General features: G+C 34.6%; 1 long non-coding RNA gene and 1 pseudogene across 1 annotated transcript; one reads left to right on the plus strand and one right to left on the minus strand.

Annotated features, from left to right (window-relative positions):
• The first annotated feature begins 5,960 nt into the window (after positions 1 to 5,960).
• On the plus strand, positions 5,961 to 8,283 carry LOC148779773 (uncharacterized). Its single transcript, XR_016043510.1, has 2 exons — positions 5,961 to 7,107; positions 7,193 to 8,283. It is a non-coding gene; the product is annotated as an uncharacterized LOC148779773 (long non-coding RNA).
• An 11,863-nt stretch (positions 8,284 to 20,146) lies between these two features.
• Positions 20,147 to 20,929, minus strand: LOC18444865 (serine/threonine protein phosphatase 2A 59 kDa regulatory subunit B' gamma isoform pseudogene; annotated as a pseudogene).
• Positions 20,930 to 21,313: the final 384 nt, after the last annotated feature.

The raw sequence follows: 21,313 nt of genomic DNA on the forward strand, positions 1-21,313 counted from the left end.
CCAACACAACACTAAAAACATTCGACCTTCCACCTGGATCCATCTCAAAAAAGACAACCAATCTTGTTCACCAAGGGAATCAAAACACATCACCACCACCCTTGTGGCTCTGATACTATGTAGAGAAATATAAATATGGTCTTGAATTGAGTTCCCAACTCAATACTAAAACCATTCGACCTTCCACTTAGATCCATCATAGGAAAGACAATCGGTCTTCTTCACCAAGGGAGTCAAGGCACATCACCACCACCCTTGTAGCTCTGATACCATATGGAGAAAGACAGGTGCCAAAATACTAAAACAATATGCTTCTCAATTAGTGTAATAATTGATGGAAATATGGCCTATCAAGGCCTAAATTCCAGTAGTCCCTCACTCAGAGGCAGCGATTGAGAGATTGAAATCTTGGCGTCTTGCGAAATGGAGCCCAGATTCTTTTACACCGAGTACACATGAGGCATCGAGAGTTCACGTGTTGAGAAAACAATTTCTCAAGAATGTGTGAGGGTCACCTCCTTGTCAGGATTTTATAGGTTAGCCTCATGTTTAGCTGCAATCGGTCAGGGCTTGGAGAATCCAAATGAGAAAATTAGAACTCGAGTACTTATTGAGTATTCGCCCTGTATAGAATGGTCAAGACTTATGGGACATAAATTCGTATCCTGACGCGAGACAATTGCATGGCATGTGCATTTTCATTTCATACGGGAAGCCACTCTTCCAAATGTATTATCCGAGTTTGGAAGAGTCAGTGCACATGTGCTTTGAGAGGACCCCTGTAATTGAGTTTGATCATGTCCCACAGGGGTACACATGTAATCTATTGAGAGAAGAATGATCGGAAGTTCTGGCTTAACGGCTTTGATATGGCCAATTATGTGTCCCTGCTTTAGACAGTGGAACATAGGTCTATTGGGTCGATCTGAGACTTGACGGAATATTATTCGGGACTAGCCCAATGAAGTACTCTGATACCTATAGTTATTAGCCTGAGATCTCACTATACCTTTTGTCCAATTTTATAATGATGAGAAAAACCTAATAATTGCTCAAAAATACTTTAAATATTTATTGTGAATTTTAGAGAATTTTTCGAAATTTTATTTGTTAAAAACAATAAGGGTTTTCATATTGTTTGGCTTAAATTTCACTTTAGTCCTGACCTGGTAGCGCCATGTGGCGTCCAAGTGGCCATAGGGCTGCCACATGACACCCCACACCTCACTCTAGGATCACCGCCCAGCTGGGCACTGATCCCTAGGCGGAGGACTGGATTGGCGTTTGGTTGTTTGTTTTATAAGGGTTGTGTTATGGTGTCTTATTATATATTGTTATATTTTGTTATATAATGTTATAAATTAAAGCCTCATTTTCATCACATATCTTAATTAACTCACGTATGAGTCGTGCATGGCAAGTGTGAAGTTTAGTTAATTAATTTATTTGATATTAAAGGGAAAATACATTTTCAAATTTGAGTTGAAAAATATCTTCACACACGTGTAAAAGGGGCATTATCTTTAAATTGTTTGGTTGAAATTTTGGATCTACAAAGTGAAAAAAAAAAATATCTCCACATGTGTGAGCTTTGCCAATTACTTCTTTGCACTTTAGCCTTTGTGGTTATCTACTCTGATACATTATTAAAAAAACTAAGGGTAATTTTGTAAGGCCATATTGGATACAATTGGAACAAAAATATGGGCTAAGGACAAAATGGTAAAGTGGCATAACTTAGGGTTAGGGTGAGTGATAATGGTATGACATCTCATCCCTTCATCGTAGTAGTTGGATAGGGATGGGTGGCTAGGTACATTAGCCTCTCATGTGCCTTTGGATTAGTGCATCAAGGGTGTTGATTGAATCCAAAGTTACACCCATGTTATAAAAGCACATCATGAGATCTCAAACCCTGCTCCCCTCCTTCTTCTAAGACTTTGTGAGAGAAAATTGAAAAGATAGAACTTTTAGAGTTCCATTAATAGTGATCTTGATGGCGGTCCTCTTTTCTTATGCTTAAGTTCATAGTGTGCATTTATCAAGGTAAACTCCATTTAATTTTCTTTTCTTATAAGATCATATCATTGGCATCTATAGTTGCTGGAGTTTTGAATTTAGAAAAGTTTCATTGATCTTAGAATCCCCATTTGATCATCTTTTTCATCATGCTTATTCGTAGTGTAGTCCTTCATGAGTTATAGCCTACATGTATGAGAATCTACCATCATGCATAATATCCATTAATTACTTTGCTTCAAACCCATCAAATAGTTTAGTCTCAGAGTATAACTCCATTTTCAGAACTTTTTCATAATGTTTTTACCTATGGGGGTTCATAATCTTTTCATACAAGCCTGTTTTGGTGATCCGAGGGACCACCGTGTGTAGTTTGGCCATAACTCTCTTGTTCCTTATCCGATTCGATTCAAACCTTTTGCATTATGTTTTGGATGATAATGCCAGTGTGTAAGATCTTAAGAAGTGATTTTAAGATGTGTAATTTCTTTCTATTTGGATTAGACACTCTTATAAGATTGAACCACTTTTGTACAATCCGAATGGACAAACTTACGTTTTTATAGGGCCCAATTGCGTGGCCCCGACATAAGGGGTTCGAAACATGGCTTCCCTATTTTAATTTGGTATTTTAATTCCATGTTTAGTTTATTTTATTTTTTAGAATTTTGTTTAGATTAGTTGCATGATGTATTGAAGCTTTGGGATATAGTTTATGTAATTTGTGCTATAAAAGTGTAATTCATAAGTTAGTATTGCTTTACCCCATAAGAGGTTGGTATTTGAGTTTATTTACAGTGGTTATACAAGGCTAGAAATGGTTGTAATTGTTATGTAAAAAGATTGTAACTTATTCACTTAGCTTGGTTTTTGGCAAGTGGCTTGTTGAAAGCGCCAATTTTGTCTTGTTTTTTGGCTTGGAAATTTGCTCTAGTCTTTGTATCCACTTTCAATAATGTCACACTAGCCCAAGACTCACAACCAAATAGAAAGAAGAAGAACAACCAAAATGAGGTGGAAGAAAAACTTTTATTCATAGATGAAAATATTTTCCAAGAAATATTTCACGCAAATCAAACGTGTCATAAGAGCACGTTTGGTTCATATGAAAATGATTTCTTAGAAATTATTTTCCTAAAAAATAACCAATTTCTCACGTTTGATTGTCACAATAGTAAGAAATCGTTTTACCTATGAAATTAATTTCCATGAAAAGTGTCCAAAATCTAAGAACTTGGAATCATACTTACATCGGTATGATTTCTATCAAAATAATTGGGGGCATGGGTGTAAGTAAGGCTGCCATCGGGCCGGGCTAGCCCGAGGCTTGGCAAACCCTGAAAATACTTTGGGCCTGCTTGGTAAGGTTCGCCCAAGCGATAATATTGGGTTTCTATAGAGATAATGAGATATTGGGTTTTTAGAGAAGGAATGAGAGATTGGGATTTTAGAGAGAGAAAGAGATATTAACTTCTAGAGAGAGATAATGAGTTTTAACAGAGACAAGAGAGATTGAGTTTTAGAGAGAGAAATTGATTTCTAGTGAGAGCAAGAGAGATTGGATTTATAGAGAGAGAAATAGAATGATTTTTAGAGAGAGAAAATGAGCTTGGATTTTTAGATAGAGAAAGTAAGCTTGGATTTATATATATATATAGAGAGAGATTGGATTTCTAGAGAGAGAGGGTTTTTAGATAGAGAAAGAAAGATTGAGTTTCTAGAGAGATAATGGGTTTTAGAGAGAGAAAGAGAGATTGGGTTTCTAGAGAGATAATAGGTTTTAGAGAAAACACGGGAGTCTAGAGAGAGAATGACTTTTTAGAGAAATTGGTTTCTAGAGAGAGAATGGACTGTTAGAGAGAGAAATAAAGATTGGGATTCTAGAGAGAGAACGTATTTTTAGAGAAAAAGATAGATTGTATTTTTAGAGAGAGAATGAGATATTGAGTTTCTAGAGAGGGTGGGTTTTTAGAGAGAGAACGAGAGATTGGATTTCTATTGTGAGAGGATGGGTTTTAAAGAGAGAATGGGTTTTTGGAGAGATAATATTTTTTAGAGAGAGAAAGTGATATTGGTTTTTTAGAGAGAGAAAGAGAGAATGGGTTTTTAAAAAGAGAAAGATATATTGGGTTTCTAGAGAGAGAAAGAGAGAATGGATTTTTAGAAAGAGAAATACATATTTGGTTTTTAGAGAGAGAATGGGTTTTAGAGAGAAAAAGAGAGATGGGTTTCTAGAGAGAAATTGGTTTTTAGAGAGAAATTGAGTTTCTAGAGAAAATATGTTTTAGAGAGAGAAATAGATATTTGGATTTCTAGAGCAAGAGAATGGGTTTTTCTAGAGAGAGAGATATTGTTTCTAGAAAGAGTGTGGGTTTTTAGAGAGAGATTGGTTTTTTAGAGAGAAAATAGGTTTTTAGAGAGAAGAAGAGAATTGGGGTTTTAAAGAGAAAATGGGTTTTTAGAAAGAGAAAGCGAGACTGGATTTCTAGAGAGAATTGGTCTTTAGAGAGAGAATGAGAATGAGTTTTTAGAGAGGGAAATAGATAATGGAATTTTAGAGAGAGAAAGAGAGATCGAATTTTTAGAAAGAATGGGTTTTTTAGATAGATATATGGTTTCTAGAGAGAGAATGGCTTTTTAGAGAGAAATATTGGGTTTTCAGATAGAGAAAGAGAGAATGGATTTTTAGAAAGAGAAAGAGAGATTGGGTTTTAGAGAGATAATGGGTTTTTAGTGAGAGAAAGACAATGGATTTTTAAAAAAGGTTGGAAAGATTGGTTTCTAGCGAGAGAATAGGTTTTCAGATAGAGAAAAAGAGGTTGGGTTTCTAGAGAGAGATGGATTTTAAAAAAAGCGATTGGATTTTTAAAGAAAGAAATAGATATTGGATTTCTAGAGAGAGAGGATAGATTACATTTCAAATTCTAAGAGGGAAGATTCCTAAATGGTTTACCAAAAGAATGAAAACAATTTCATAGAAAATCTAATTAGTATTACCCAATGGTTTTAAGAACAGATCGATGCTCAGGATCGGGCTCCCCAAAATCCCATCCGAATCGGTAATTCGGCGATTTGGATTGAGAATTGGTCGAATCAGTCAGATTTTACCTTAAAAAAATCCAAAAAAATTATTACAATTCATTATAAATATTGTTTTTTAGGAATCCAATAGGAAACGAGGGTACTCCATTAAAAATTTTCATTTTTTGCATCAATATACGAATATGGAGATGTTCTTTCCATGTATAAACTATTGTATGAATTACTATTAACCATTAAACTATTGAAATTGCCATTAAACTATTGAAATTGAAGTTGGTAGTTTATAACTTTATATTTTATAATTATTTTATTAAAAGTTATCCAATACAACGGTTTTATTATAATATAATGAAACGGTGAGGTGGCTTAATCCTAACCACTAGTTGATTTGAATCCAATGGCCAAATTAAGGCCAACATTTAATGATAAAATTTTAAAAAGGCATCTCAAATTTTGAATTCAAAGTCAAATCCTGAAAACTCCAAATCTCGTCAATATCTCCATCTCCCTCATTCCCGCATTAACTCCAAATCTCCTCAAATCTCTCCATCTCCCTCACTCCCACCTCTCTCTGCGACCATTAGAGCCGACCGTTCCCGCTTCTATCCGCCTTCTCTCTACGATGACAGAGGGCTTGATCTCTCTGCAACCATACCACCGAGGCAGAGTCCACCTCTCTCTCATTTCTTCTTCTTCTTTTCTTTTTTTTTTTATTTTTTCTTTTTTTTTTCACTTCTGGGGCGCAAGATGTCAAGCCCATTGATTCGTCCAAATGGCTATTCTTGTTTGAAGATGAAAAAAATATGTCAATGGATCAATGGACGTATGAAGATCGAAGAGCTTTTGACACTTACAGATAAAAAAGACTCTATCCCTCCCTCCATCTCAATCCCAATTAAAGCCAAAACCATCTCTCCATGTCAATCCCAATAAGGGTGGCCCTAAAAATCGAAAGGAAACCAATCCCCAATTCAAATCAGGCATTGGATTTTTTGGATTGTAGATTTTTTTAGCTTTTCAGTTTTAAAAAATATCTATTTTTTAAAGAAAATCAATTGAATTATCTAAAATTGAAATTAGGTCTATCTATTTTAGGAATACTTGTTCTTTGATTAGATCATTTTTCCAATTGAGAGAGAGAGATTTTCAGTTAGTTTCCATGAAATGTGCATATATTTCCTTGTTTTTTGAGTAGATTCAGTAAATAAGTAGTTTTTCATAGCATCTTAATATATTCAGTAAATGGGTAAATTCCTTCTAAAAAAATACTGTTGTGTAGTTCCCTTGAAATGATCTATATTTTTCTAATCAAATGCATGACCTGTATTAAGTATCAATAGGTCTCTAAAGTGCTCATATTATAGTCGTGATTTGTTAGTTTTTTGGACCTTTTTGTTTTTAATTTGAATCATGTTGCTGTAAAATTCCAAGAATATCAAAATAATTTATGAACATAATGAAGCATAACTTTTCAATTTTAGTTTTTCTGATTTATAAAAAAATTTAATTGGAAAAAATGCATTGGCCTGGTCTTTTACATTTCCATAATCTTTAAGTTTAATGTCTAATGTTTAAGACAATAATAATTTTTTTTTTATAATGTTAAATAAAATAAAATTAATATCATGTTTTTCACTGCAAGATTTAACCATGAACTCTATTATCATGTCACTTCATTCTTTCCATTCCTCTTTGATTGAGATATATGATGAATTTTTAGAGTTTATTTTCCAACATTTTCATTCCACAGTCCTTTGAATGAGTTCCCATTGAAAATATGAACTCGTCATTTTTAAAATTGTGGCTTTAGCTTCACCATCTGTTATTCACACTTTATTTCATATTGTTGTCTAGTTACAACCAAAATTTCAAATTCCCAACTATGTTTTTCATGTAGAAATTAATTTTTAATTTTTTTAAGGGGTGGCAGAGAACATCAAGGAGGCTTCTTATAGAAGCTATCAAGATGATAGCTAAGAAGAGAGGTGGAGCAAATAATACTCCATGTGAACTTGGCTTCATGGTCATGATATTGCTGTTCTAGTGGTATTTGTGGATCATGAGCTGGTTACGACTTTCTCCATACAGGTTTTCATTGATGTTGAATTTTCCTAATGCCTCTCTTTTGTAGATGAAGAAAAAAAAATTGGGGATACGCATACAAGCACCTCTACTGATTAGAGATGATCACAAGAAGAGCCTACTAAAATTCAATGATGTTGATCACAGTGTGAACCTACTATAATTCAATGGTGTGGCCATAGTGTTTGTTAGGATTTTTATTTTATTTTATTTTATTTTTTTAATATTTTCTTTGGGCATCAAAATTAGATGGCAGCAGCCCATACATGTTTCTTTTTACTTCATGTCTTTGCGACGTTGATGGTAATCATTTGATTTTCTGACTTATATGATTCATGTAATCCATTGATTCCAAGATGGTTGTATTGTCAAGAGTCACAACGATTATATGAAGGAATATTTGTTGAAGGAGATGATATTGTTTGGAATAATATTCGCGGTTGGTTATTTTTCGGGCTGAATGGTGTGAAAGGGATTTTGCTATGAATTGATTTGTTTCATGTCAGAGTGCGAGAGGGATGGAGCATGTTTTATGCAGAATAATACTATTAGTGCACAAAATAACAAACAAAGAGCAATTCAGTTCTCAAGAAACATTTACAGTGAATCATAGAGCAAGCTACTAGCCTCAATACCTCAAGTGAAACATATATCTTTTACTTATTCAAGACCATTCTTCCTCTTGTCTCTTAATATTATGATTGATATTCATGAATTCTCTACACAAATCCGAAGCTCGTTGCAAAGTAACAGTCACAATTCCAAACCTCCTAGCAAAGTACCAACCATTCTATACACTCATGGCAACAATCACAATTCCAAAGCTCCTTGTAACAGTCATAGTTCAAAACACACACACTCTCTCTCTCTCTCTCTCTCTCACACACACACACACTGTCCCTCTCTCATGGATTAGAAGAAGAAAGTTCTGGATTGTTGTCTCATTTGGATGTAGTTCAGCAATATCAAAAAGAAAAAAACAAGGAAGCAGATAGAAGAAAGAGATTTCACTTCCATTATATAACAATTTGTAATATTATATTTAACCGTTGTCTAGTATTCACCATGAGGTTTCATGTGCAGCCAGTATTTGGGCACAATCACATCCCAACATCACTATTATAATACTACTACAAATCATACAAAGCATCTTTCCAACAATTTCAATTGGTTTTGGTCTGAATCCAATATCAAAATGCACCAAAAAGATCCAAATCTGAAACAAGATTTCCCCTTTCTACCAAGCCCGCAATTTCATGCAACATCCATTTGGATTTTACACTTGAGAACGTAAAATCAGTGAAGCCACCTGCTGCAATTATTTCTTCTACGAATTTTTCAAAGGCATCATTGAAGGCACTGTTGCAATGATCTTGACGTCATGAAAATTTGTTTTCTCGATAATCTTCACTTAACAACTCAACGCAACCAGTTGTTGATGAATTGGTTGTTGGGGAGACAAGTTAACTGGCCACTGAAGACCTTATTTGAGATTGGCATAACTTGAAAACCCAAATATCAAGAAAAACACATACACCCAAACTCATCTCTCATCAAGAACTTAGGACCTTTCCTTGTTTCAAGAAACCATTCAAGTATCAAATTCCATAGCGAAGAAACTTTTTTAGTTGAAGTATGCAAACTCAACATAAAGAAAAAAAGAAGTGAGCAGAAATTAAGGACAAACCCCTATTATCTCTTTCCCTACATGATGACTGCTTTTGACCGAAATCAAAGAAAAAACTGCTATTTTATTTGAATACAAAAACAATAGTAAAATTCATTTATTTTATGTATGAATTGATCATGTGATTTAATCTAAATTCAATCCAAATATTTTCTAGACATGAACATATAATTAAGTTACTGTTTACAGCAACCGAGATCCAGAAATTACGATCAAAATGTGAATTTATTGATAAGTTTTCTGCTGCAAAAATGGCAATGCATAAAACTTTCTGCTGGCAATGTAAAAGACCATGACATTACATTAAAGATTAAATTAGACATTAATTTTAGGCTTAAAGAAAATGTAAAAGACCATGACGATGCATTTTTTTCAACTAAAACCTTTCATAAAATCAGAAAACTAAAAATGAACATTTATCCATCATTATGTTCATCAATTATTTTGATATTCGGGAATTTAACAGCAACATGTTCCAAATGAAGAACAAAAAGGCCCAAAAAACTAACAAATCAAGACTATATTATGAGCACTTTTAGTGATATTTAATACAGGTCATGCATTTGATTCGAAAAATATAGATTATTTCAAGGGAACTAAATGTCAATATTCTCTAAGAAAGATTCTATCCATTTACTGAATGTACTAAGAAACTATGAAAAGCTACTCACTTACTGGATCTACTCAAAAAAAGGAAATATGCCCATTTCATTGAAGCTAACTGAAAATCTCTCTCTCTCTCTCTCTCTCTCTCTCTCTCTCTCTCTCTCTCTCTCTCTCTCTCTCTCTCTCTCTCTCGTAAATGGAAAAATTATCTAATCAAAGAAACAAAAAAACCCAAGAAGCTCAAAAAACAAGTAATCCTAAACTACACCATAATTTCAATTTTAGAGAATAAAATTTATTTCTTTTAAAAAAATTGATATTTTTTAAAATTGAAACGCTCAAAATCTACAATCCAAAAAATCCAATACTTGATTTGAATTGGGGATTGGTTTCCTTTCGATTTTTAGAACTACCCTGATTGGGATTGAGATGGAGAGAGGGTTTCAGCTTTGATTGGGATTGAGATGGAGAGAGGGTTTCAGCTTTAATTGGGATTGAGATAGAGGGAGGGATAGAGCCATTTTTTATTTCCAAGTCGAAAGCTTTTCAACCTTCATAGGTCCATTGATCCATTGCCGGATTTTTTGCATCTTCAAACAAGAATAGCCATTTGCAAAAATCAATGGGCTTGCATCTTGCTGCTCCCCACATGTAAAAAAAAAAGGAAATGAGAGAGAGAGAGAGAGAGAGAGAGAGGGGCGGACTGAGCCAAAAAATTTGATGGTCATAGATAGAGCGGCTCTAATGGTCGCAGAGAGAGGAGGATAGAAGTGGTAATGATCTGCTCAAATGATCGCAGATAGAAGCGGGAATGAGAGAGATGGAGATATTTGAGGAGATTTGGAGTTAAAGCGGGAATGAGGGAGATTTGAGGAGATCTAGAGTTTCAAGGTTTGGAATTTGAATTCAAAATTTGAGATTCCTTGTTTTAATTTTATCATTAAATGTTAAGCATTAATTTTAGCCATTGGATTCAAATCAATCTAGTGGACAAGCTTAAGCAACCTCACGGTTTCATTATACTACGATAAAATCGCTGCATTGGATCACTTCTCTTACTTTCCTATACAAATATAAAATGTCTTAAAATATCATCCAATTTAAAAAAATCTTATTTACAATTATAAGAAAAAATAATACATTACAAAATTTATAATGTAAACTTTTTTAATAAATAATATACAATATTTGGTTATTAATAAATTAAAAAAATTCATATTTGCAATGTGGAATAATTGATAAAGCATTTTGAAATAAATTCTAAAGTGGTATGAGTTAGTGTTATTTTTCTCTCTTATATTATCCTCTAAACTAATTTTTTTTAATATTCAATTGACTAGAATTAGTATTATTTTTTTGTTTTTTTAATATCCTATGAGCTAGTACTAATTTTTTAATCTCAATTAACTAATTAATTAATTATTAATCATATAATAAAATAATCCCATGAGATAATAGCCTAATAGAGTTTTTTTTTTTTTTTGGGGTAAGCAAATTTAAATCTTTTTTGGTGAAAGATAGGGGTGATGGGCACCCAATTATTATTTTTAATAAATTTTTCCTTTTTTATCATCTAATTTAATTGCCACCATCTGGCGTACACCCTTCTTATTCATGACGGGCATATACCGTCGCCCGTACACCAATGCGTGTACACCATCTCACTCCAATTTCTTGGGCATACACCATCTCACTCCAATTTCTTGGGCACACACCATCACATTGGTTTGATTGTCCCAACTTTGTCCCAACTCCCAACCATCACGCTTACACCATTGGGCTATTTTTAAACTCATAAAGTTGTCCCATATCAAAGCGATGTGGGAAGAAGAGGTACTATAAAATAATCAAACTAGCCTAAGCAACGCAATTGTGTTGTTGCATGGTCACGCAAATGTGGGTTGGTGCACGGTGATATAAGAAGTTGGTTATGAAACTAGGCGTGTTGATGTAAACATTTTGGGGCTTTAATTTATATTAGCCAAGGCGATTTTAAGTAGTGACTCCAGCGGTTCATTTTAGAGAATCGCCGATTTTTCTCTAGAACCAGGCAACTCTGGGCGGTTCACTATAAAGAATCGTCGGTTCTTCTCTAAAACCCGGGCGACTCAGCGTGTTTCACTGGAATCGATATGAGATGGCCGATTCCCGTGCCAACTTGGGTGAGTTTAGAGAATCACCGGTTTTTCTCTAGAATCGAGCATCTGGAGCAGTTCACTATAGAGAATCGCCAATTCTTCTTTAGAATCGGGCTACTCAGCGTATTTCACTGGAAACGATACTAGAACCAGTTCTTCTCTAGAGTACCATTTTTTTAAAACACTGGTATTACCAAACACGAGAAAATAAAAAATGAGAAATCTAAATCTAAGAAATCTATTTACTAAGAAATTAATTTCCTACAAGAAAACTATTTCAAGCGGACCAAACATGCCTAAATGATTTAGGAGATATACAAAGTCCATTGTAATGAGTTCTTAGATTGTGTTTCACTGGAATCGACACCAGGTAACCGATTCATGTGTCAACTCGAGTGAGTCCGTTGCGACTCGTCTTTTTTTAAAACACTAGTATACCAAACATGAGAAAATAAAACATGAGAAATCTAAATCTAAAAAATCTATTTACTAAGAAATTAATTTCCTACAAGAAAACTATTTCAAGCAAACCAAATGTGCCTAAGTGATTTAGGAGATATACGAAGTCCATTGTAATAAGTTCTTAGATTGTGTTTCACTGGAATCGACACGAGGTGACCGATTCGCATGTCAACTCGGGCGAGTCCGTTGTGACTCGCCATTTCTTAAAACACTGGTATTACCAAACATGAGAAAATAAAACATGGGAAATCTAAATCTAAGAAATCTATTTACTTCCCACAAGAAAACTATTTCGCACGAACCAAACGTGCCTAAGTGATTTAGGAGATATACGAAGTCCATTGTAATGGGTTCTTAGATGAGTTATTTGATTCAACTCACTAGCCTTTCCATACATACAATTTGGTCTTGATGTTTCTTCCTGGAACCTAAGTGATTTAGGAGATATACAAAGTCTATTGTAATGGGTTCTTAAATGAGTTATTTGATTCAACTCACTAGCCTTTCCATACATACAATTTGGTCTTGAAGTTTCTTCCTGGAAATTGCGAGGGCCTAATAAATTTCTTTGTTACTTAAATTTGTTAGATTGAATATAAATTTCATTGAGCCTTTGAGTCACATTATGTAATTTTCGTGAATCAAATCAACACCAAATTCAAAAAAAGATAAAGAAAGGCAAGTGTTTGATTTTTTAGTAGAAGAGTAGTTTGGACATTAGATGTTAAAACATATTTTTTTGTTATTTGGTGAATCGGACAACTAATATCCGAACCCAAACACTTGTCTTTTTTTGGATGAAAGTGCAGTCTGATGTTAGATGCCAACACACCTTGTGTTGAGAAAATGTGTCCTAACATCCAATGTCCAAAACACTCTTCCACTAAAAAATAAAAGACCCCAGCTTAGACATTGGATGTCTAAATTTGGGCATATATTCATAAATTTGTAACCATTTTTTAATTTTGACAATCTGAAAAATGTAATGGGAATTTTCTCATAAATTTAAAAAATGAAAAAAATATGCGGTTTCTTTTCAAAACTATCAGTTTACCCCATTTTTTCCTCGATTATTTTAAAAGTAAGGAAACAAAATATCCGGTTTTATATTTTATTATTGCAAATATATTGTCTCAGGTCACTAATTTTCTTCGTAATATTGCAGCTATCATGTCCAAGTTTTCGGGTTGTGCTTTCTATAGCCAGACCCTTTCTTTAAGGTAGAGGTTGAGAAATGGAAGAGAGAGAGAGAGAGGATACAGAGGGTTTGAAGCAGAGAGGGAGAGGTCTTTAAGGAGGTTGCTTGAGACAATGGTAAAAGTAATAAAAGGCAAAGTAGAAAAGGAAAAAGTTTATATCTAGCCGAGGCTCTAAACAATCAAAAGAGAGCCCACCTCAAAAATTTTCCTAGATGAGGTTGTTTTGATGCCTAAATATCTTCAAATTGATCATCTTGACATCAAGATGCATGGACATGAGAAAAAAATAGATTTCATTTTTTTGAAAATAGTGCATCTTGTAACGTATTTTTGGACTGTCAATTTTTAAGATTTTCAAGTTCTCATAGATCTGATCGATTTACACTATTTTTTAAGCTTTAAATTTCATAATTAAAGATGAAAATTTATTTTAAGGGTATCACAAATACTTTAAGCATTAAAACCACATTTCTCGACACCATTTGATGGTGAGCTTTACTTTGATTAGGGTCTCGACTCTATACAAACCACACCCAATAAAACAAGAAAGGGAAAATATTTCCTTATCCCCTATGTTTTTACTTCTATTTCTCATCAAACGCAAGGTTTGAAAATATTACTTGTAGCATAACCCCCTGTACCCCTTTAATCTTTGACCACACAAACACTAAAATGATACATATCTCTTAAAGCACTCTTTCTCTCAACAATCCATCTCTCTCTGGTACCCAACCCTCTCTACATCGTCACTGTCTCCTCTCTCTCTCTAAAAATAAAACCACAAACCCTCTTAAAAAAACCCAAAGCACACCTTTCTATGGAATCAGCATCTCTCTTTCTCAAACCTCCACCTCTCTCTCTCTGATACCCAAAGCCTGAAATCATCATCTCCCTCTCAAACCTCCATTTCTCTCTCTCTAATACGTAAAGTACAGAGACCCTCTCTACATCGTCTCTCTCCTCTCTCTCACAAAAAATTATCTAGCCCCTTTTGCAGCCCCAATATACCACAAACTCTCTAAAAAAAAATTACAGATCTAAAGCCATATTGCTCTGTTGTAGCTCTAACCCACGCACCATTTGGAGGTCACAAAATCGAGCCTAGTATATTCATTTTGTCCCTCAAATACCAAAAGTGATGTAGGAAGTTCCCCTCTCTACATCGTCTCTCCCTATCAAAACTGATACAACATCTCTGTTTAGCCCAATTTGCAGTCCATCGATCATTTGAGGTCACAAAATCAAGCACAAAAATTTCTTTGTGGACTTTAGATTAGTGAACTTTGTTTTTTAATACAATAGATGGATTCACAAATGGTTTCAAAATTTGCTGCTTTGTTTTTGTATCCCTTTAGGTTGGTGCCAGGTTTTGGTTTGAAAAGAACTTTATGTCTTAGACCTATTATTTTGTTTTGTATTCATTTTTTTTTTGTTTAATTAGCAGTGTTTTAGACCTATTATTTTGTTATATATTCATTTTTTCAGTTTAATTAGCAATCAGACTTTGTTTATCAATCATTTGAGTAGGTTTTTCTGAGATTACGTTTGGAGCTGAAATTTTGGTACAAAATATGAAAAGAGAATGAGGATATGGTCTGAATTTCGAAATGAAATTTTGTTTGCAATTATGTTTGCCAAAAATGGGTTAATAATAGCTTATTGGCCAAAAAATGACTATGAACAATAGTAAAAAAATTTTTATGTGTGCTTATTGATGAAAAAAGACTATTAACAATTGGCAAAAAATGTTTTGTGTATTTATTTCCATCTTAACATTCCTAGAGAATAATTTATTTAGAAATACGGTATATTCTTTCATTTAGTATATGAGCCTGAAATCTGATGATTATATATAACTAGTTGCTCACTCAATTGAAAATTGATTGCCCTGTCATTTGATAGATATGTTACTCTTATTGGCAGATTATTGTTTATATGTATCTTTATTTTATTTCAATGGTATATTAAGGATCAGTGTGAATGCTTGGGAACTTTATTTGTTAGTCATGATTGGGGGTTGTTCTTGAATAACTGCATAGCACCACCAATGCTTAAATTTCACATTGTGCTGATTTTTAGAAAATTGAAGCATTATATTTGCCTTTAAGCAAGAAAGAGAAATTTCAATCATAGGAGGTGCCTTAAAACCATATTTTAAAACAATGATGTTTTATCAACATCTCTAAATAGGTGCCATATTTGTCCCATGGTTGTGATAACTACAATTAATTTAGAGTAGTTTTCTGTAGATTGAAGTAATAGTTGAACCTCATCATTTTTTATGCAGCAGTGAACATGGATGAAAAAATGTTCTTGTGTATATATGGAGGTGAACTTCGCAATAGCTTTGACGGTAGTATGGAGTATGTTGGGGCCGATTCATATACTTTTTCAGTTGATCGACAAACGAAGTTGGATGAGATAAAGGAAGATGCAGCGAACAAATTCTCCATAGAATCATCTAGAGTGTTACTTAAATACATCTTCCCGAGTAACAAGAGACGCCTTATTTAATGTACATGAAGGTTGCAATGAATTATAAATCTATGGTTTTGATGCATGTGAACGCAGAAGTGGTGTTTCTGTGGTCAATGGTAATACAAGATATGCTAACCTATAAATTTGGTCTAATCAACCTTTGTTTTATATAAGATATGGATAGCATATGAATTTGGTCATATTTTGTAAAGCTATAGATTTGTCTAATCATCATATTGGTCCTTTTGATGTGCTAGGGACAACGATTTTGTGCAGGCCCTACCCTCTTCTTCAAATGTTGAGGAAGGCAACAATGAACATAATACTATGCCTCGTTTGTTCTGCACATGGGAGAATTTATTAACTGATATCGGTCGAGAATTCTCCAATATATTTGAATTTCGTGATGCACTTTGTAAGTATACAATGGCACATCACTTCGAGTATGTTTACATAAAAAATAAGAACTATCGGGTGAGGGCGAAATGTAAGAATGATAATTGCAATTGAGAGATTTATGCTTGTAAAGTTGGGCATTTGACAATGTTCAAAATTAGGACATGGAGGAGAGAACATTAATGTAGTGTTGGGGCTAACATCAATGTCCATAAGAGAGCCTCAAAACAACTTATTGCTAACGTTGTGAAAAGCAAGTTGGATGACACCCAACGATACAAGCCTAGAGAGATGATAAAGGACATTGCTCGAGATTATAGGATAGAGCTTCCAAATATCAAGGTATGGCAGGGGAAGGTAATAGAAATGACTGAGTTGTAGGGTGCCGAAGAAGATCCTTATAATTGGCTCCCAGCATACCTCGATCGTCTATCAGAGACAAATCATGAAAGTCTTGTGGCAATGCAAAAGGGGTCAGACAATAAATTTCGCCCAGTTTTTATATCACTTTTTGCTTTAATATATGACTTCAAAAATGGGAACCACCCAATTATCTTCCTTGATGGAACGCATTTGAAAGCTCGATTTCTTGGTACATTGCTTACCGCTACATCTATAGACTCTGAGGGTCAGATGTTTCCACTTGCATATTCTATCGTTGATGCAGAAGATTCTGACAATTGGTTTTGATTTCTAGAAAACTTGAAGAGTGCTATTGGGATGAATCGCCCAATCACATTTATTTACGATAGACACGTTGGGCTAGTCGACAATGTATCAGATGTGTCTCGAAATTCCCATAATGCTTTTGTGAGCGCCACATGATATAAAATCTTAGGAAGGACATGAAACATATTTGCAATGATGTTAAGAAGGCTATTATATCTGCGTTTTAAGGTGCCACACGTTCATTTTGACGAGAGGAGTTCAACTTAAGAATAGTTACATCAACTGTAGAGCGCTGGGCAACTTCAATATTTAGGAGAAAGCAGTATGGACAAGTTACAACCAATGTAGCAGAATCTTTCAACAACTAGATTCTAGAAGCTCGAGAACTCCCAATATTGCAATGCCTTGAAAAAATTAGGAAGCAAATGACCCAATTAATGGCAGAGCACCTTTTGCAGGCTCAAAATTGGACAACTACATTAACACCCTTTGTGGAAAAGAGTTTGGCGACAACAATTGTAAAGACTTCTCTCTCATTGCGGATGATGCGGGTTTCAAATGACGAGTTCAAAGCAATTGGTAACTATAATAGCTACACAGTTAACATAAGCACACGAGAGTGTGAGTGTCGAGGGCATGGGGCCTGCCATGTAAGCATGCATGTAAAGCCCTTCAGATGGTTAAGAGGCATTTATGTGAATATTGTGATGACTAATTCACAGTTGCAAAGTACAAAGAAAGTTATGCCCAACCAGTATAGCCAGTCTCATACTTTGATGTCTTTGCAAGGTGAGTCATCTTCTTATGAGCCAGAGATATTACCTCCACGCACGAAACGTCCTCCTGGGCGTCCCAGGAAGAACGCATTGAGTCACAAGAGGTGGAAGTAAGGCCTCTTCACTGTAGCAGGTGTGGCCAGCATCGACATAATAGAGCTACATGCAGAGCAGCTCTTTCATGAGAGGTCAGTATAATTTGTTGTTAAATTTTGCACTCGTTACTCATTTTATGCATGTAGCTCGTACATGATGCAAAGGTACTTAGTAATTTTATACTCATTAATCACTACATTATTTTTCAATTGCACAAAAATATGTGCGCACCATTGACATTGTTCTGCCCTTCTCAAACACTGGTTTTTTGTTGTTTGTTATACTGCTATTGTGAACCCAAAATCAACACCAAACAAAAATTGTTTGCTGCTGATTTCAGTGGTCTTTTGCTGCTAAAGTGTAGTGCAACTTCTAACTGAATCTTTAGATGACATACTGGTTTCATGTGCAACTTCTTTTTGCACATAGACAATATTCTTATTTTAGTTTACCAACGTCTAAGTTGATTTTGAGTTCATCGGGCACATACTTCTTTTAGTGTAATTTATATGATGTTTTGTGGTTGATTTGGGTTCGCAGTTTGTAGGTTATTGTGCTAACAAAAGAACTCTTGGTGACAAGAAGACAAACAGAGGCCATTGGCTATAGGAAATCAAAGCAAAGCCATAGAAATCAAAGCAAAGGCATCTGGCTCTGTGATCATTTGAATTCAATGACTTCATTTTTATCTCAATTTGGTTTTTATTTACAGTATAGTACTTTTTTTATAGACTTCATATTGTTTCGGTATTACAGTTGCATTTCAATTAATGGCTATTTTGTGAAAAAAATCTTTGATCAATTAATGGCTAGTTTGATCAATTTTGTTTTGGCTCTCAGTGGGCAATTTTCTATTTTGAATGAGCATTTGGCTTCAATTACATGAATTGACTCATGTGGCTATTCTCTCTCTCTCATTGAGAAGGAAAATAATAAGAGAACAATGACTCTAGTAGCAGGTATATTGTGACTTAAGCATCTGTTAATTCAAATATACAAAATGCAAGCAACAATACCATCATGAGAAAACCAAAATGCAAACTACATCTTCTTATCAAATCTCACACTTTGCAAGCAGGTATATTGTGTGTGTGTGATAGAGCTGTCTTGAGCTTTCCATTCAATGACCCATTTTCAAGAAACAAGTTGAGAGAGAAAGAGCTTTGATTTTGTCATTCAATGGCACATTCCCAAGAAACAAGGTGTAAAACTTTCATTAAAAGTAAGGATAATGCAAGTAGCTACATCATCAGTTCCTTTTAGAGAACATAACAGTAGAGAAGAAGAACAAAAACAAAGAACTATAAAACTTTTACATAAAACGAACTCGTAAACTATGTACAACCTTGGTTCTCTCTATCTAAGACCCCATCTTTCTCTCTCTACAAATCCACTTCTAGAAAGAATTCATCTCCAAAATGTAAGTCTTCCTCTAAACCTAAAGTTTAGCCACCTACCCATAAGCTCCATTAAAAGCCATGAACACAAATTGATCAGCCTCCTCTTTCCCCAGAGGTCCATCAAAAGCCATCTACACAGCAAGGACCTGTGCAAAAATCATTATTGTCATGAGGACTTTGCAATTTTAACAATATCCAATCACGTGTGATAACAGATTATATAGAGAGATAATTACTTTAAATAAAATATCAACTTCACATGGCTTTCAACAAAATATCAAAGTTAAGTGGGGCACATAACCAGAAAAACATACAATCATTATTAAATAAAGAAATAATTGTTGAAATCTGCACCCAATTTTGATGGTTCTTTATCATGGAGAAAGAGAAAGGGGCCAAATATGTTCATTGAAGATACAACGTTTGTCTCAGACAAAATGATTAAGTCATTCATTACTTTCCACTCTGGTTAAGTATTGGTAGCACGCACTTGAAGAACTGGTAGTGCCAATCCAAAGGGTTGATCAAATTGGCCAGGCTGCTTTAAACAAAAAACTTATGGGATATTGCACCAATTAAGAATGAATCTCGATTTTCACATGGGGGGCCAGAGAGAGTGAGAGAGAAATGATAACAGGGAGACATAATTTTTGCCCCCTTTTAGCATCCATTACCTCAAACAGAATAACTGCTCACAGGTCCAAAGCAAATTTTTGCTTCCCTGGTTCCTTTTTACTTTTTAAACTTTAAAGTGTAGGGCAGAATGACTGCTAAAGGATATATGTATGGCATCATGAAATCATGTTCTTGGAAGAAGGAAGTGGATGATACTAATTGTATCAAGCAACATAAACACATGTCATGTCAAAAGGGCAAGAAAATGTTCAATTGAAATTAAAAACATACCAAATCCATTTCGCAATGAATAACAAATCATGTAAATAGCAGAAGTTGAACTAACTATTTCTTTTTCTTAATAGCAGTACTTGAACTAACTATTTATTTTTCTTCTTTTTTTTTTTTTTTGGAAAATCACAATTTTAACTAATAATTCGACTTGAACTTAAATATTCAGTAGATGTAAAAGATAAGACCATCAAAGATATGAGAACAGAGAGATCTTTACATGAAAGTGGGAGTTGTTAATGCGCAATGTGATTCGCCTAAAAAGGGGGACCATAGTCCTTTGAAACTCAACTCCATTTGTCACCTCTAAAACCTCCTCCAATTCCCCCAAAAACATCACTTCCTTTTGGCTATTAGTGGCTGGCCAGTACTTCAACAACCCCTTTATTACTGTCCCTGCTAATTTGGGTTCCTTCTCTATGAACTGAATGAAACTAAATGATAACAGTTAAAGATAAGCCCCGATATTTTTAGCCTTATGAAGTGGGATCAAAGCTCTTTCTAAGAACATCTTATGTTCTTCCTTTAATGGCAAAGCAAACCTACTAATTATACTCCCAAGAACCTCTAACAACTCCGCTATCTCATTATGCCTCTCCCTTTCAAAAACAAATCGATATATATATTACTCACTGTTTTCCTTATAAATGGCCAATGAACCATGAATTTCCTATAAATTCTACACAATATCTTCTTCAAGGCCTCTCTCTCTCTTGGGCCTTCATAATCAAAGAGCTCCAGCAATCGAAACACAAAGGAATGATCCAGGTACTTCTTCACAACTTTTGGGTCAGTATTGGAACTGGCCACGAATTTCAATAGCAAATCATAGACAATTTGGAGATAGGGCCAAGCTGGATCCATGGCAAGCTCATCTTTGTCAATATCCATTGCTGATTAAGGTGAAAAAACCATACTGCTTCGAATACTAGGAGGCAACACCTTAAAAATATGAGCTGAGATCATGTTACAATTGGCCTCCAAGACTTGTTCATTGAATTTACAAGAACCTAAGTTGACGAAATCAAAATCAAGTTGAGTCACTCTACCATTTCTCTGCAACTCCACTCACTCACTCTCTCTCTCTCTCTCTCTCTCTCTCTAAAATTTCCAATAGGAACGAATCTTGAAGAAATGAATTATTTTCACAGTAATCCCATGCTTCATCATCTGAATCATCCTAGCACAATTCGGCCTAGGGTTTCCTCTATTGAAACTCCTCCATTACCCTTTCAAGTACCAACTCTTCTCTGCTAGTACCTACCTATCAGATCTCTCTTTCTCTCTATCACACACACACATTCTCAAGAGGAGGAGAAAGAAGGGAAACCCTACAACATCAAGCTCTTAGTCAAAA

This window comes from Amborella trichopoda, chromosome 11 (genome assembly GCF_054954075.1).
Source record: "Amborella trichopoda isolate Santa Cruz 75 chromosome 11, AtrichopodaSantaCruz75HAP2 v2.0, whole genome shotgun sequence".
NCBI classification, from domain to species: domain Eukaryota; kingdom Viridiplantae; phylum Streptophyta; class Magnoliopsida; order Amborellales; family Amborellaceae; genus Amborella; species Amborella trichopoda.